Source organism: Bidens hawaiensis, unplaced genomic scaffold (genome assembly GCF_021521415.1).
Source record: "Bidens hawaiensis isolate Kalapana, Puna unplaced genomic scaffold, B.hawaiensis_p1.1 tig00017264_1, whole genome shotgun sequence".
In the NCBI taxonomy this organism is placed as follows: domain Eukaryota; kingdom Viridiplantae; phylum Streptophyta; class Magnoliopsida; order Asterales; family Asteraceae; genus Bidens; species Bidens hawaiensis.
The window spans coordinates 205,476-213,226 of record NW_027492618.1 but is presented as its reverse complement, the minus strand read 5'-3'; the positions used below and the strand labels follow the sequence as shown (position 1 = coordinate 213,226).

Sequence of the window (7,751 nt, the reverse complement as noted above, 5' to 3'; positions counted from 1 at the left end):
GTTAATAATCAATCACCTGTTAGAAATCACACCTGTAATTAAACCCACAAAATAATCCCACAACAGCATTTAAGTTAAACCAATTAATCAATATCAATATAATTAATTTATAAGCCCACATCCTAAAACCCCTCTCCGTGCGAACCAGGAGAACCACCGTTGCTCCGCCGCTGATTTTTACTCCGTCGGTCTGGCCTCTTTACTCCTCAAGGTTTGCCCAATTGCCCCTCTCTTAAATGTCTCTTATTTACTTTAATCTGGTCAATATTTTTGTTAACCTTTTTTTTTACTCTGAAACTTATAATGCTACTACTTTTTATGAATTTGTAGATTTTTTTATGTAATCCATCTTGGTTTTTGAATTAGGCTTAGTTAAGCATGCACACCAACTGTTTGATGTTATGCTTCAATGATGTTTCACTGTCCATAGGTCCATGTCTTCTTTTTGCAAGAAATTGGCACTTGATTATTTCATTATATTCAGTTCAAAGGTTCTTTTTTAACTCATCATTTTCTTATTTGTAGTTCAACTTAAACTGTGTTTGCTTTTGTAGGCCAAGAAATCATAATGGTCGGCTTTTAAAACAGATACTTGGTGCTGGAGGTATTTGTCGATCCAAACAAAGATATTTCAAAAAACGATCCCATTATTCTTAGCCAACATAATATATCAAAAGCAATTAAAGACAGCATTCTTCTCAATTTTGGCGAGTGCGGTCTCGCCTCATCATTAGGATCTTTCCAAGGTTATTAAACATTTCTATTAAAAAGAAGATGCTCTTTTATTCTGCAAATATTTAATATCATGTTTGTGCAGTCAAATATGTTAACCCTATCACCAAAGTATGCATTATCAGAGCTTCAAGAGATGAGCATCAAAAAGTTTGGGCTGCAGTTACCATGGTTACAAGTGTCGGGAATTGCCCCGTGGTTTTTAACTTATTGGACCTTAGCGGTGGGTACAAATTTTTTTACATCTATACTTTGTGGGTTAAATTTGATTACAAAATGTATTCTTGGAATGATAGTAAAGCAATTTAGTAGGTTTTATGCTAAGGATAGGGATAATATATTTGGAGGTCACACAAGTATTCAACTTCTTTTAATAAAAGTAACCCATATATTAGAACTAGGAGTGTAAACGAGCTAAGCTCATACCTTAAGATGAGCTTGTTTAATAGACAAGCCCAGCCCGAGCTTCACTTATGGAGTTCGAGCTGGCTCGCTAGCCTAAATGAGCCAACTATTCATATAGTTTTTATTCATTATATTTAATAGTTATATTATAATTATCTATTTAAAATATGATAAAAATAATTAAATAGATTATAAGCGAGCCGAGCTCGAGCTTGAAAAACCTTCTCATGGGCCGAGCTTGAATTTAAAAATAAAGCTTAAACTAATCAAGCTTAAGCTCTTTTAAATTAAATTTGAAGCTGCTGTATTGGCCACCCAAGCACGTATTATTTTCTTGCCAATTTCGGCTAAAACCAGTCTTGTGGAACTCGCTAGGCGCTACTCAGGTAGTGTGGTAGGGACTAGTGATTAATCGGATTGGAAATTATATGGAATCTTCCAAATATGCATGCATACCAAATTTTATATAAAAATTTTTCAATTCTCCCGATTTTGACCAAATAGCGATTAATCGACGTCTAGTCGGGTTTTTAACAGCCATGGCTAAAACTAGTGTGATGGCGAGAATGTCCTTAAAATTTTTGAATTGTCGCACGTTATAGGTTAAAATTGTTTTGTCTTCTAGAAGGTTACAAGGGTATTTTCCGTTATTTATCATGTTTTTCGGAGTCGGTTTAAAGGTGGATACATGCATTGATGGTCTATAAACTAATTTCACAAGTGAGGCGGACTTGACTTTTTAGTCCCTGGTTTTTTTTTTGACCCGTTAGGGATAAAGCATAACGAGAACACTAATGTTTTTTGTTATTTTAATTTTTTTTGTGAATCAGGGAACATTAGGGCATGTAAATCTGCAGCATTGAAGTGTGAAGAATTGAAATTTGAACATTTAAAGATTGTTTCTGGTGCTCTACAAACAGAAGATGTTAATAAACATATGCAGAATCTTGAGAGAATCAAGATGTTAGAGCACTAAAACACGAGTTATTTTATACACTTTGATTTATAAACAATTGATGTGTCATACTATGTTTTTAAGAACAATTCGTTTATTGGATCAACTGTCAAGCCGGTATCAGAAACGGGGATGATGTTAATAAAAATAAATGCAAAAGTTACATAAAAAAAAAGAAAGGTACAAAATATACATTAAAGACAAATCAAAAGTACAAAAGATTAAGAAAGAAAACTAATTCAAGTATAAACTAAGAAAGAAATTAACAATAAGTGGCTGGCGCAATTTGGTTGTCTGGTTGGTTAACGATTCTTATAAAAGTATATTTTATTTATAATATGATATTCTTTTCTTGTTTGAAGTGGTTTTATGCATTTTAGATAGTGTGACTTTGAACACAAGTACACTAGTTCTTTTCAAATACTTTTTCTAGGATTTTCCCATTTGAACCGTTGAATAAAACATTTAACCAAGTCAAAATTGGTTCTTGTGAGACCAGTTTCAAGTGCGAAAGGATCTGGGTTTGAAACTAACTAATTTCGGTTTAGAAGCAATCATAAGCGGTTCAATTTGGTTTTAACCGGTTTCAACGAAAAGGTTCTCAAACCGATATCAAATCTACAGTTCAATCTTGTTTCACACCAGTTTTTGGAGCGGTTCGGAAATTGGTCTTTCGTTTACTCCAGGGCCGTCCCTAGGGTAGTGCGAGCCGGACAACCGTTCGAGGCATGTAATTTTTGTGGGTCAAATTTTTTTTATATGCTTTTAAATTTTTTTTATAGTGGTAGTAGTTTTCGTGGAGAAGGTGAATTACAGTCTTACAGAGACAAAATGAAGAAGACGATGGTTGTTAAAGAGAAATAATATTTATTTGGTCTATGTATTCGTTCTGACACCGCCTGTTTACAATCACTCATATAGATACTTTATTTTGTAAATTTAAGGTGTAACTTTATTTTTAATGATTATTTATTACTAACTTGTAAATTTATTTTTATTTTATATATTACTAAATGAGTAAATAATTTTATATGAGTTTATGGGTTTTTTTAATGCTATTTTATTAATTATATTTTTTATGTCAAGTTATTAATTTTAGTGTCTATAAATGTGTACAACTTATACTATTTTTTAATTAACAATACATGTTTACTTCTTTGAAAATATTTTGCTAAAAGAATATGCTTGTAAAAAAAACCGTAAACACTAATTGGGTTCTGTAGAAACATGAAGTGAATCTGACCTGATCTATGACGATGTTCCCCGGTCTTCGAGATGAACGAACCACGTCTCGATCTTCTGCTCCAGTTAGCTTAAGATCTGCTCGCTCTCCTCCGCTCAGATCTGCCATGGCTTTTGGGGGTGTGGAGGTGACTGCTAAGAAATCTCGAGGATCTCTTGTTTACAGACACAAAAATGGTTATGATGGCGGCTCTTACTGAGAATGACCAACCCTTAATAAGGAGGTGGAGACCTCCTTATATAGGGAGCGTCATGGCCACCATCATGGTACCCTAATGGGCCTAGCCCAGCTAGGGTTACCTCCACAAAACCCCCTCAGCCCAATAACATTGTATTAGTCCATATAATAAAATAAGCCAAACATAATAAATTTAGGGTCGTAAAACCGGGTTTAGTACCATACCCCTACAAGCCCCCCAAGTCCAGTGTTGCTCCTAGGCGTGCAAGCGTTTAGGTGGAGCGCTGGACTTCGTAAGGTGTGTTAGGATATGAGGCGGCTTTTTCCCTTTTCTTCGGCCTTGTCTTTATTGTCTTTGAGTTTTGAGAGGTTTTCTCCATGATGGTGACATGTTGTGATCCTTATGATAATAATGGTGCACTGGCATGAATAAGATATAGCACGCATCATAACAATAGTGGCGCGGGGCCTGATAAAAGATAGAGCACGCATCTCGATAATAATGTAATGCAATTTGCGCGCGAGGTAGCTTACGAGCTATAAAAATAATGAAGCTTGCGCGCGAGGCGACTTACGAGCTATAAAAATAATGAAGCTTGCGCGCGAGGCGACTTACGAGCTATAAAAATAATGAAGCTTGCGCGAGGCGACTTACGAGCTATAAAATAATGAAGCTTGCAGGCGACTTACGAGCTATAAAATAATGAAGCATGCGCGAGTTGCGGCTTATGAGCTATAATATGATGATAATGACTGGCCCACAAGGGCCTCTTCTACGCAGGATGACTATCCCAACTTGTTTTCAAAATAATAATGGAGGCACAAACGGCCAGATAATAATAATAATGTCATAGGTGCTTGTGCGACTCGTAGCCGAACCTGCAAAAACATATAAACTAAAAGTGGATGTATTACAAGGTTCCCATCCTCTGGCAAATTATGAGGTGTGCCCAACCTACGTTGGCGCGTGGCCGTTTGGGATATTATTAGGCTCTCGACCTTTATGTTTGGCGCGTGGCCATGTGGGATATTATTAGGCTCCCGACCTTTATGTTTGGCGCGTGGCCATGTGGGATATTATTAAGCTCCCGACCTTTATGTTTGGCGCGTGGCCATGTGGGATATTATTAGGCTCCCGACCTTTAAGTTTGGCGCGTGACCATGTGGGATATTATTAGGCTCCCGACCTTTAAGTTTGGCGCGTAGCCGTATGGGTTTATAAGGATTCCCAACCTATAAATATGGCGTGTAGCCGTATGGGTTTATGAGGATTCTCAACCTTTTAGTTTGGCGCGTGGCCTATGGGTTTATGAGGATTCCCAACCTTTAAGTTTGGCGCGTGGCCTATGGGTTTATGAGGATTCCCAACCTTTAAGTTTGGCGCGTATGCATGGAGGCGGAGTGGTGATCCAAGGTCGCGTATGCATGGCGGCTGAAAGTTGAGCGCGCATGCATGGCGGAAAGTTGAGAGCGCATGCATGGCGAAGAGTTGAGCGCGCATGCATGGCGGTGAGTTGTGCACAAGCATGGTAGAGGGTTGCGTGCACATGCATGGCGTTGGAGTCTTCTACGTGAAACCAAAAGCATGGAATCGTCTTTCGAACTCACATGGTGGTTTCCGCGGGCACGCATGCATGGATGCGGAGTGAGGATCCGCGGGCGCGCGTGTATGGCGGCGGAATGGTGATCCAAGGTCGCATATGCATGGCGGCGGAGTGGTGATCCGCGGTCGCGCATGCATAGCGGCGAAGTCTTGATCCACGACAGTGTGCATGCATGGCGGCGGAGAGAGGACCCACTGGCGCGCATGCATGGTGATGCGCATGCGACGTGGGTTGTATTCCACTCTGCTATAGTGGCGCTGTTGCGTTACAATGGCGCTGTTGGTATGCTAGTATGTGATCCGCGGTGGCGGGTGTTAATCCGCCGTGCCTGTTTTTGTCCACCTACGCGTATGAGAAAGCGGTTGACACGCCGTGAACGGATTACAAATGACAAGCATGGTGGTCTTCGTGATGGCGGCCTTCATGTCCTCCCACTTGAACAGTGATGCGGATGCAAGAATCCAAATTTTTGGAGGCGCCCATCCATAATGACACGGTGTTGTTCCGCGACGGCGCCCACGCGTGTGGCGCAGTGTTCTTTTGTGACGTGATTGCGTAGTGGTGATCCGCAAGTATGATGGCGGTGTGTTGTTTTGCTGAGTTGTCCACCCTTCATTGGCAGCTGTCAACATCAGCACATTCTTTATTCCTTAAAAGATACCTTCTGGAAGGTTGTCTGATGAGTACAATCATGGTTGTCCTTATCCTGATTTGGATAAGGACGGGGTTGGTTGTGTGCGTATGTGATATGCGCCACGCGTAGATGTTTCATGCACAGATGTGATATGCGTGAGCATATGTGATGCGTGAACATATGTGATGCGTGAGCATATGCGATATGCGTGAGCATGTCATCTGCGCCACGCGCAGATGTGATATGCGTGAGCATATGTGACGCGTGAGCATATGTGATCTGCGCCACGCGCAGATGTGATATGCGTGAGCATATGTGGTATGCGTGAGCATATGTGATGCGTGAGCATACGTGATATGCGCCACGCGCAGATGTTTCATGCGCTTGCGCATAGGTTTTGGCTTTGTGTCTTCATGACATCCTGATTTCAAGCCTCTTGTCTGTCTTGTGGGTTGATCCGCCCCGCTCGATGTTAAGGCGGGTGCGTACCCCTTCAAGCCCCCCCAGTCTAATGTGTGTCTTGTCTCGCGCGAGCGAGGTAAGATAGATATTAGACTTAATAGTTTGTTTTTTCAATAGGGCTTGTTTTTTCTTTTTCTTTTCTTGTACGCGCGTTGCGCGAAATTCCATCCCTTTGGTTAAAACGAATCGTCAATGCACGTGGTTGGTTGGTGTTGACATGCATGGCGACGGAGTCTTCTGCGCAAATCCAAGGAACGGAGTCGTCCTCCGACCCGCATAGTGGTTTCCGCGGGCGCGCATGCATGGCGAAGAGTTGAGCGCGCATGCATGGCGAAGGGTTGCGTGCGCATGCATGGTGTTGGAATCTTTCATAGGTGGTGGAATGTTGATCCGCGGCTGCATGCATGCATGGCGGGGTAGTGCATTATCCGCTGCCCGCGCATGCATGATGGTGGAATGCTCATCCGCGGGGACGCATATATGGACGGTGGCAGTCTTCCACAGGTGGAGTGTTGATCTTTGGCACTGCGCATGCATGGAAGCGGAGACTTGATCTCCGATGACGCGTATGCATGGCAGCGGAATCTTTTTGGGGTTGGGCGCGCATGCATGGCGGGAGTTGAGCGCGCATGCATGGCGGAGAGTTGAGCGCGCATGCATGGCGAGGAGTTGAGCGCGCATGCATGGCGGAGAGTTGAGCGCGCATGCATGGCGAAGGGTTGAGCGCGCAAGTAACCCGCTATGGCGGAGAGTAATCGCCGGGAGCGCGCATGCAACCCGCTGTGGCGGAGAGTAATCGCCGGGAGCGCGCATGCAACCCGCTGTGGCGGAGAGTAATCGCCGGGAGCGCGCATGCAACCCGCTGTGGCGGAGAGTAATCGCCGGGAGCGCGCATGCAGAATCTGAAGCTGACCGCCAAGGCTTTGATTGCGCCTCGCGGGAACTTTGCTCACGGCTCGCGGAAACTTATCTTTGTGGAAGCTGAAGTTAACCCTCAAGGCTTTGATAACGCCTTGCGGGGAGCTTTGCTTGCTGAAGCTGTTTATGAAGATGCTCCAAAGATATATTCATAGATTTAGAGATTTTGAATATCCACATCAGGTAGGTTTTATGTAAAAACCAACAGATCTGAGAGAATTTATAGATCTATGAATATGAAATGTGACTATTGCTCAAACGAACCCAGATCTGAAAAAACCATAACTAGATCTGGTATATTTCACTTAGAAAAACACAGATCTAAGGGTTTTCCCCAAAGTTTTGTGGTATTTCTCCTTGTATATTTCCGAATCTAGAAATATTTTTAGATCTGCGGATTTTTGGACTTCCATAGAACAGATCTGAAAGAAGAAATCGTAGATCTAGAGTATTTGATGAACAGATCGGAGGACCGAGACGAAAAACGAAGTGTGGTTCGTTGCCGTCCCACGGATGGCGCCAATGTAGAAACATGAAGTGAATCTGACCTGATCCATGACGATGTTCCCCGGTCTTCGAGATGAACGAACCACGTCTCGATCTTTTGCTCCAGTTAGCTTA

General features: G+C 42.3%; 1 pseudogene across 1 annotated transcript; it reads left to right on the top strand.

Annotated features, from left to right (window-relative positions):
* The first annotated feature begins 568 nt into the window (after window positions 1-568).
* Window positions 569-2,150, top strand: LOC143553533 (putative ribonuclease P/MRP protein subunit POP5; annotated as a pseudogene). The gene is made up of 3 exons (XR_013138847.1): window positions 569-746; window positions 818-955; window positions 1,968-2,150. The product of XR_013138847.1 is annotated as a putative ribonuclease P/MRP protein subunit POP5 (transcript).
* Window positions 2,151-7,751: the final 5,601 nt, after the last annotated feature.